Source organism: Xenopus tropicalis, chromosome 1 (genome assembly GCF_000004195.4).
Source record: "Xenopus tropicalis strain Nigerian chromosome 1, UCB_Xtro_10.0, whole genome shotgun sequence".
In the NCBI taxonomy this organism is placed as follows: Eukaryota; Metazoa; Chordata; class Amphibia; order Anura; family Pipidae; genus Xenopus; species Xenopus tropicalis.
In genome coordinates this window covers 12,250,496-12,258,846 of record NC_030677.2, presented here as the reverse complement: position 1 = coordinate 12,258,846, position 8,351 = coordinate 12,250,496, and the positions used below count along the sequence as shown (strand labels likewise).

The following is an 8,351-nucleotide window of genomic DNA, read 5'->3' as shown; positions in this document are numbered from 1 at the left end:
CTCCGGGTAATACCAATCGTTACACATGGCAACGCCACCCATAAAAGCCCTGTGCTCCTTGTGATATTGCTTTCAGGCACCTTGTTTAATTGACAGATAGATGATCATTTTTTTATTTGTACTTGAGAAATAGCCTTAAGCAACAGCCCCTATCTCGTTAGCTTCTCTGTCGCGCTGTCTTGCAAGGGGCTGTGTGGCAACAAGAACGACTACCCAGCCTGATGGTCTTGTCTGACCCCAATCATTTCTATTGAAACCCTAACCCCCATGGTCATTTGTATTTCCAGGTGGAATGCGCGTCGTGCGTCCGGCCCTTACGTAAATGCTTCCCGGGCGTTCCGCGGGGCACTTGGTGACTCACGATTATCACAGAACAAGTGTTCTTCGTACTTGGAGAAGCGTCGTCGGTACAAAAAGAGCATTTGAGCCGCGGCGTCTGGCACTCACGATGCTGTAATTGCAGTGATTCATACAGGGAACAAGCGGCCCATCAGAGGCTACGTTATTTATTACAGGTGAAATAAAAAAAGAATCTTGGCTTTTATGTCACATTGTTGGAGCTGGTCTTGAAGTTCCAGTTTTTGGCTGACGTTAAAGCTGAAATCGAGACAAAATTTTAAAGTGACAGATCGCAAAATTTCTGGCTATAAAGTACCATGGGGCTCACTGTGTAAATGTTTCCTTATGCATTCTCAGGGTCGGACTGGGGCACCGGGAAAAAACCTGGTGGACCCTGGCGGCCCAGACAAATTTCCAACAGGGCACTCCCCCAAGCTGCCGGTCTCCCTCCCCTGACACAATGAAGGTAGGTTTCATTTACACACGCTTAGGGGAGGGGGTCGGACAGGTGGGGGGTGCAGGGGCCCCTGAGGCAGTAGCCCTAGTGGGCCCTGCACCCCTCAATCCGACCCTGCGCCTTCCGAAAGAAAGTAAATGAAGCAGCAATCAGCAGATCACAGATTGTTGCATCATGGCCCCACCCCCTGAAGTTACTGCCCCACCAACAGACTGTCACCCACCCCGCCCCTAATGTCACATACCCCGTCCCCTACCTGGGCTTCTATGAGCCAAAAGGTGGCAACCCTACACACAGTGTCGGACTGGGAACCCAGGGGCCCACCAGAAAAGCTTACACCCTAGGCCCACTTTCCAAACTATTTTTCCTTCTTTCCTCACCCAACCTCTTTATTTACCAAGTCACTTTTACAGTATTTACATACTAGCATCTATTCTTCCATATTTCTCATCTTTCTTCCTATTCAGAAATAGGTAATGACCATAAAACATGCCAAATGGTCAGGAGCAGGAGGGCCCACCGGGAGTTTTCCTGGTATCCTGCTGGGCCAGTCCGACACTGCCTACACATGGTTTAAGCATCACCAGGCCCAGACTGACAATATGTGGATTCTGGCAAATGCCAGGGGGGCTGCTGTAAGGTGCCACAGACAGTCACTATTTATTGGGCTGGGGGGGCTGTTTGTGCCTCTGGGTACTGGGAATGCCAGGGGGGTTGTAAGATGCCACAGACAGTCACTATTTATTGGGCTGGGGGGGCTGTTTGTGCCTCTGGGTACTGGGAATGCCAGGGGGGTTGTAAGATGCCGCAGACAGTCACTATTTATTGGGCTGGGGGGGCTGTTTGTGCCTCTGGGTACTGGGAATGCCAGGGGGGCTGTAAGGTGCCACAGACAGTCACTATTTATTGGGCTGGGGGGGCTGTTTGTGCCTCTGGGTACTGGGAATGCCAGGGGAGTTGTAAGATGCCGCAGACAGTCACTATTTATTGGGCTGGGGGGGCTGTTTGTGCCTCTGGGTACTGGGAATGCCAGGGGGGCTGTAAGGTGCCACAGACAGTCACTATTTATTGGGCTGGGGGGGCTGTTTGTGCCTCTGGGTACTGGGAATGCCAGGGGGGCTGTAAGGTGCCACAGACAGTCACTATTTATAGGGCTGGGGGGGCTGTTTGTGCCTCTGGGTACTGGGAATGCCAGGGGGGCTGTAAGGTGCCACAGACAGTCACTATTTATTGGGCTGGGGGGGCTGTTTGTGCCTCTGGGTACTGGGAATGCCAGGGGGGCTGTAAGGTGCCACAGACAGTCACTATTTATTGGGCTGGGGGGGCTGTTTATGCCTCTGGGTACTGGGAATGCCAGGGGGGCTGTAAGGTGCCACAGACAGTCACTATTTATTGGGCTGGGGGGGCTGTTTGTGCCTCTGGGTACTGGGAATGCCAGGGGGGCTGTAAGGTGCCACAGACAGTCACTGTTTGTTGGCCTGGGGGGGGGGGCTGTTTGTGCCTCTGGGTACTGGGAATGCCAGGGGGGCTGTAAGGTGCCACAGACAGTCACTGTTTGTTGGCCTGGGGGGGGGCTGTTTGTGCCTCTGGGTACTGGGAATGCCAGGGGGGCTGTAAGGTGCCACAGACAGTCACTATTTATTGGGCTGGGGGGGGCTGTTTGTGCCTCTGGGTACTGGGAATGACAGGGGGCTGTAAGGTGCCACAGACAGTCACTATTTATTGGGCTGGGGGGGGCTGTTTGTGCCTCTGGGTACTGGGAATGACAGGGGGGCTGTAAGGTGCCACAGACAGTCACTATTTATTGGGCTGGGGGGGCTGTTTGTGCCTCTGGGTACTGGGAATGCCAGGGGGGCTGTAAGGTGCCACAGACAGTCACTATTTATTGGGCTGGGGGGGGGGCTGTTTGTGCCTCTGGGTACTGGGAATGCCAGGGGGGCTGTAAGGTGCCACAGACAGTCACTATTTATTGGGCTGGGGGGGGGCTGTTTGTGCCTCTGGGTACTGGGAATGCCAGGGGGGCTGTAAGGTGCCACAGACAGTCACTAATTATTGGGCTGGGGGGGGGGCTGTTTGGGCCTCTGGGTATTTGCAATGCCAGGGCCCATTTTGAGTCTCAGTCTAGACCTGGGCATTGTCCACTTCAAAGGCAGTTGCACATAGGCAAAGAGCAAAAAAAGGCACCAGGGAGAGACACAAGGATATGTGCTGCCTTTATTCCTTTTCTGAACTAAGTGGAACTCGCACTTTTCAGTAATGCACCAGGTCATGCTGGTTCTTTTGTGTCCTCTCTGCCCATTGCTGTTACTTATAAAGGGCACAGAGGTGTCTGCAACATTTTCGGCTAATGGAAACCTCTCGAGACTATTCCTTTTCCCACTTTGGCTAAAAGGCTCCAGTTTCTGTCCTTGTCTGAAAGCTTCTGCTTCTTTCATCATGTTGCACAGATACTCCGACTTAATCTTAAAGGGATACTGTCGTGATTATTATGGGGTACTTTTTATCTCTAGATTACACTGTTACACAGCAAATAATTCCCTCTACCATTTAACATTTTATTCTTGAACCAACAAATGTACTTTTAGCTGTAATATTGGTGTGTATTCCAATACCTACTGGGAGCTGCTATCTTGCTCCCTTCCCATTGTTCTGCTGATCGGCTGCTGGGGGTGAGGGGGGGATATCACTCCAACTTGCAGCGCAGCAGTAAAGTGTGCCTGAGTCTGAGCTTTCAGAAGGAGCCAGCGCTACACATTAGAACTGCTTTCAGCTAACCTATTGTTTCTCCTACTCCCATGTAACTGGAGGAGTCCCAAGCCGGACTTGGATTTCTTACTATTGAGTGCTATTCTGATACCTACTGGGAGCTGCTATCTTGAGAAGCTCTATTAACTAATAAATAAAATGGTAAATACGGATAAAAACAGTATTACTAATGTGGAATTTGTAAAGGTCAGAAGCAAATGTAGATTCATTATGGATGCGCCGGTCTAAAAAAAGTGCATTTTTTTTAGACAATTGTTAAACTTCTTGCTTTATAATACAGTAAATTGATTTAATTACGCCCTTGTGCCCCCCAAGCCTGTATATGAACCCTCTCACCTGAAAACTAGGTTTCGTACGATATTATCGGTGCGTGTATGGCCACCTTAAGTCACTAGTGAAATAGGCCATTTATAAAAATACGAAGATTCTCAAGTCAGGAGAAAAGTAAGAAGTTATTTCAGACCTGAGTTGGCAAACAAATCTCGGTTGTCTTTCAGTTCAGTTGACTTCTGAAGTTATTATAAATATGGCCTGGGAAATAAATGGCCCAAGTCAAAGTTGTGTTGGAAGGAAACATTTCCATTAAAGCAGCCACCTACTGCAATCTTTGTTACTTTGGAACTTGACTGTAATGAGCGCCTATGTCTGTGACCGTTACTATAAAAGCAACTTCAGTGGGGTAGCTCGGGTGTGCAGGACCCCCCGCGGGGTTTGCTTCCTATATAGTTACGCCACTGAGCAACTTGCCAATGCCTTGTATGCTGCTCTGAGCTTTCTGAGAGCCACATTTATTACATGAATGCCACATTTGCCCAGGAGATTTCATTTTGATACAATGCTTGGACACTACTTGATAATGAAATTGCTGACGCAAGGTATTCAGTATTGATATCCAGTCACTTCCTTCTAATCTACATTTCATAATATGCCGTTCCAAGTAAAATACAGTAAAATGCAATAGTGTAAGAAGGTTTAATCACTTCAATGTGTGATGGGGGTTTGGCTTTCAGTGGATGAGTTCTTAGAAACCAAGGGTTAAGGTGCCTGCTTAGCTGTATCTACTGCTAAATGTGGAAACCATGTCCCGCCAATCTCTATTCTATGTCCCACCAACCTCTATTCTATGTTCCGCCAATCTCTATTCTATGTCCCACCAACCTCTATTCTATGTTCCGCCAATCTCTATTCTATGTCCCACCAACCTCTATTCTATGTTCCGCCAATCTCTATTCTATGTCCCACCAATCTCTATTCTATGTCCCACCAACCTCTATTCTATGTTCCGCCAATCTCTATTCTATGTTCCGCCAATCTCTATTCTATGTCCCGCCAATCTCTATTCTATGTCTCACCAATCTCTATTCTATGTCCCACCAACCTCTATTCTATGTTCCGCCAATCTCTATTCTATGTCCCGCCAATCTCTATTCTATGTCCCACCAATCTCTATTCTATGTCCCGCCAATCTCTATTCTATGTCCCGCCAACCTCTATTCTATGTACCGCCAATCTCTATTCTATGTCCCGCCAATCTCTATTCTATGTCCCGCCGATCTCTATTCTATGTCCCGCCAATCTCTATTCTATGTCCCGCCAATCTCTATTCTATGTCCCACCAATCTCTATTCTATGTTCCGCCAATCTCTATTCTATGTCCCACCAACCTCTATTCTATGTTCCGCCAATCTCTATTCTATGTTCCGCCAATCTCTATTCTATGTCCCACCAATCTCTATTCTATGTCCCACCAACCTCTATTCTATGTTCCGCCAATCTCTATTCTATGTCCCGCCAATCTCTATTCTATGTCCCGCCAACCTCTATTCTATGTCCCGCCAATCTCTATTCTATGTCCCGCCAATCTCTAGTCTATGTCCCGCCAATCTCTATTCTATGTCCCGCCAATCTCTATTCTATGTCCCGCCAACCTCTATTCTATGTCCCGCCAATCTCTATTCTATGTTCCGCCAATCTCTATTCTATGTGCCGCCAATCTCTATTCTATGTCCCGCCAATCTCTATTCTATGTCCCGCCAATCTCTATTCTATATCCCACCAATCTCTATTCTATGTCCCGCCAATCTCTATTCTATATCCCACCAATCTCTATTCTATGTCCCGCCAATCTCTATTCTATGTCCCACCGATCTCTATTCTATGTCTCGCCAATTTCCCCTTGACCCTTTGTTTGTACTTGGAAAGCTACTTTAAATTCACACCATGCGAAAGGTAAAGGGATGGTGGGCATGCCAGTGTTAACAGACTGTTAACAGACACACTGTATGGGAGCTGTGAGCTTTGTATTCCCTTTTTACCCCCTGGCACAGTAGCCATGCTGATTGCCCAAAGTGATGGTTCTGATGCAAAAATGAACAGCTTTTTTTCAGGGCAACAGTACATTATTTTTTTAATATTTTTTATCTTAAAACACTTTTTGGTGTTACTGTTCATTAATAGGAAAACTCTTGGGGGGTGCTATGGTGCTACCCATCCTCTCAGTGTCCATGTGATGTGATATATATGATGTGAGGTAGTGACACGAAGTGGGACAGTCGGGAGGTATGGCACTGCAGAAATGAATTTAGCATATTGCATGAACCCCAGACATACCAGTAGGATCACTGCAGCTCCATGTCGCTGAACTAACTCTGTGGGGAGGGAGCAGGGGGCTCAATGGAGGGCAGCAGATGCAGGCTTTTGTCTGGGGGTGGGTTTAGTTCTCCATTAGTCCAGAAGCCGGTTCCAGTGCTGACAGGTTGGGACTGGGTGGATGAAGCTGCTGGAAGAAAAATGTAGCCATGATGGGACCTGCATAAACCAGACACGCCAGTAATATCAGTGCAGACAATGGATTCAGAGTATTGCATTGACCCCAGACATGCCAATAAAATCATTGCAGAAAATGGAATCAAGGCATTGTGTTAACCCCAGGCATGATGTACACATGAGCATGGTGAACTACAACTATCAGAAATCCCCACAGATCACTAGAGTTACAGTGTAAGTAGCAGTTAGGCAGGTTATATATAGGAATTATGGTTGAACGTGATGGACGTACATCTTTTTTCAACCTAACTTACTATATTACTAAAGCCACACAGGGGCTAATCTAGGTCTGTGGAAAAGCGCAGGCTGAGAATCAGCCCCAATGCTGACATTAACTTTCTTATTTGCCTGCACCTGGAACCCCTATGTCGGCCCCAGTGCAGGTACATATGGGGGATACCCGCCCCGAAATGCCCATATCCACAGTGGGTGCTGCACCGGGGCCGACACAACGACACAAGGCAGAGAAGAAAGGTCATTTCAGCATTGGGGCTGATTCTCGGCCTGCGTTTTCCCACAGGTGAAAGTCCCAAGATCAGCCCCCATGTGGCATTAGCCTTAATGGCAGTAACACACGTACGCAGTACTGACTGGCGCCTCAGCAAGGTACCTGACTCTCTCACTGACTGACTTCTATCTTCTGCCTCTGATCAGCTTCTGTGTTCCAGCGAGTGTTGGTTGTCTGCGTGTGGGGCCCCACAGAGTCCTGTTAGCCTGCCATAGGGTTGCCTCCTCACCCCTTTAATACCGGCCACATATTGAATCCACATTCTGCATGGCTAATTAGGAATTCATTTAGATACATTCTGCAGGGCTGCACATAAATCAGTTCAGTCTGCAGGGTGTAGATGCAATATGTTTTCTGGGCGCCCCTAGGCCACCCCCGTTGATCGGCCCGGCCCCGCCCCGCACCCCAAATGCGCATGCGCGAACGAGCAACCAAGCGCGCATGCGCATACATTTAAAGCCCCATATGGAGCAGTGGGGAGAAGTTCCCACTGCTCCGTATTGAAAAAAACTTTAGAAATTCCGTTGCGGCGGGGCGGCATGCCGCCCCTACATTTCTGCCGCCCTAGGCCCGGGCCTTTGTGGCCTCTCCACAAATCGGGGCCTTTATGTGGCCAGTACAAAGGAGTGAGGTGGCAACCCTAGTCTGCCATCATGAGGCCGATTGAGAGTCGGAGGTTTATTCTGCCCCACCCACTGCTTGGCACCCAGTCCCATTGCATGCTGGGTGCTGTAGTTTTACTTTAGACATGTTGCCTGCCCAGTATCCACCAGCCACTGCCTAACTGAAACAGAGGCTTCTCCTCAGCATCCAGGCTTCCTATCCCACAATGCACTTCTGTAACCATGTGACTAATGGCAGAGACTCTCCTCAGCATCCAGGCTTCCTATCCCACAATGCACTTCTGTAACCATGTGACTAATGGGAGAGACTCTCCTCAGCATCCAGGCTTCCTATCCCATAATGCACTTCTGTAACCATGTGACTAATGGCAGAGACTCTCCTCAGCATCCAGGCTTCCTATCCCATAATGCACTTCTGTAACCATGTGAATAATGACAGAGATTCTCCTCAGCATCCAGGCTTCCTATCCCATAATGCACTTCTGTAACCATGTGACTAATGGCAGAGACTCTCCTCAGCATCCAGGCTTCCTATCCCACAATGCACTTCTGTAACCATGTGACTAATGGCAGAGATTCTCCTCAGCATTTAGGCTTCCTATCCCATAATGCACTTCTGTAACCATGTGACTAATGGCAGAGATTCTCCTCAGCATTTAGGCTTCCTATCCCATAATGCACTTCTGTAACCATGTGACTAATGGCAGAGATTCTCCTCAGCATTTAGGCTTCCTATCCCATAATGCACTTCTGTAACCATGTGACTAATGGCAGAGACTCTCCTCAGCATCCAGGCTTCCTATCCCATAATGCACTTCTGTAACCATGTGAC

General features: G+C 48.4%; 1 long non-coding RNA gene across 1 annotated transcript; it reads right to left on the bottom strand.

Annotated features, from left to right (window-relative positions):
- Window positions 1-490: 490 nt before the first annotated feature.
- On the bottom strand, window positions 491-7,195 carry LOC116408270. The gene is made up of 3 exons (XR_004220827.1): window positions 6,999-7,195; window positions 6,173-6,341; window positions 491-597 (listed from the first exon to the last, which is right to left on the bottom strand). It is a non-coding gene; the product is annotated as an uncharacterized LOC116408270 (long non-coding RNA).
- Between the last annotated feature and the right edge of the window lie 1,156 nt (window positions 7,196-8,351).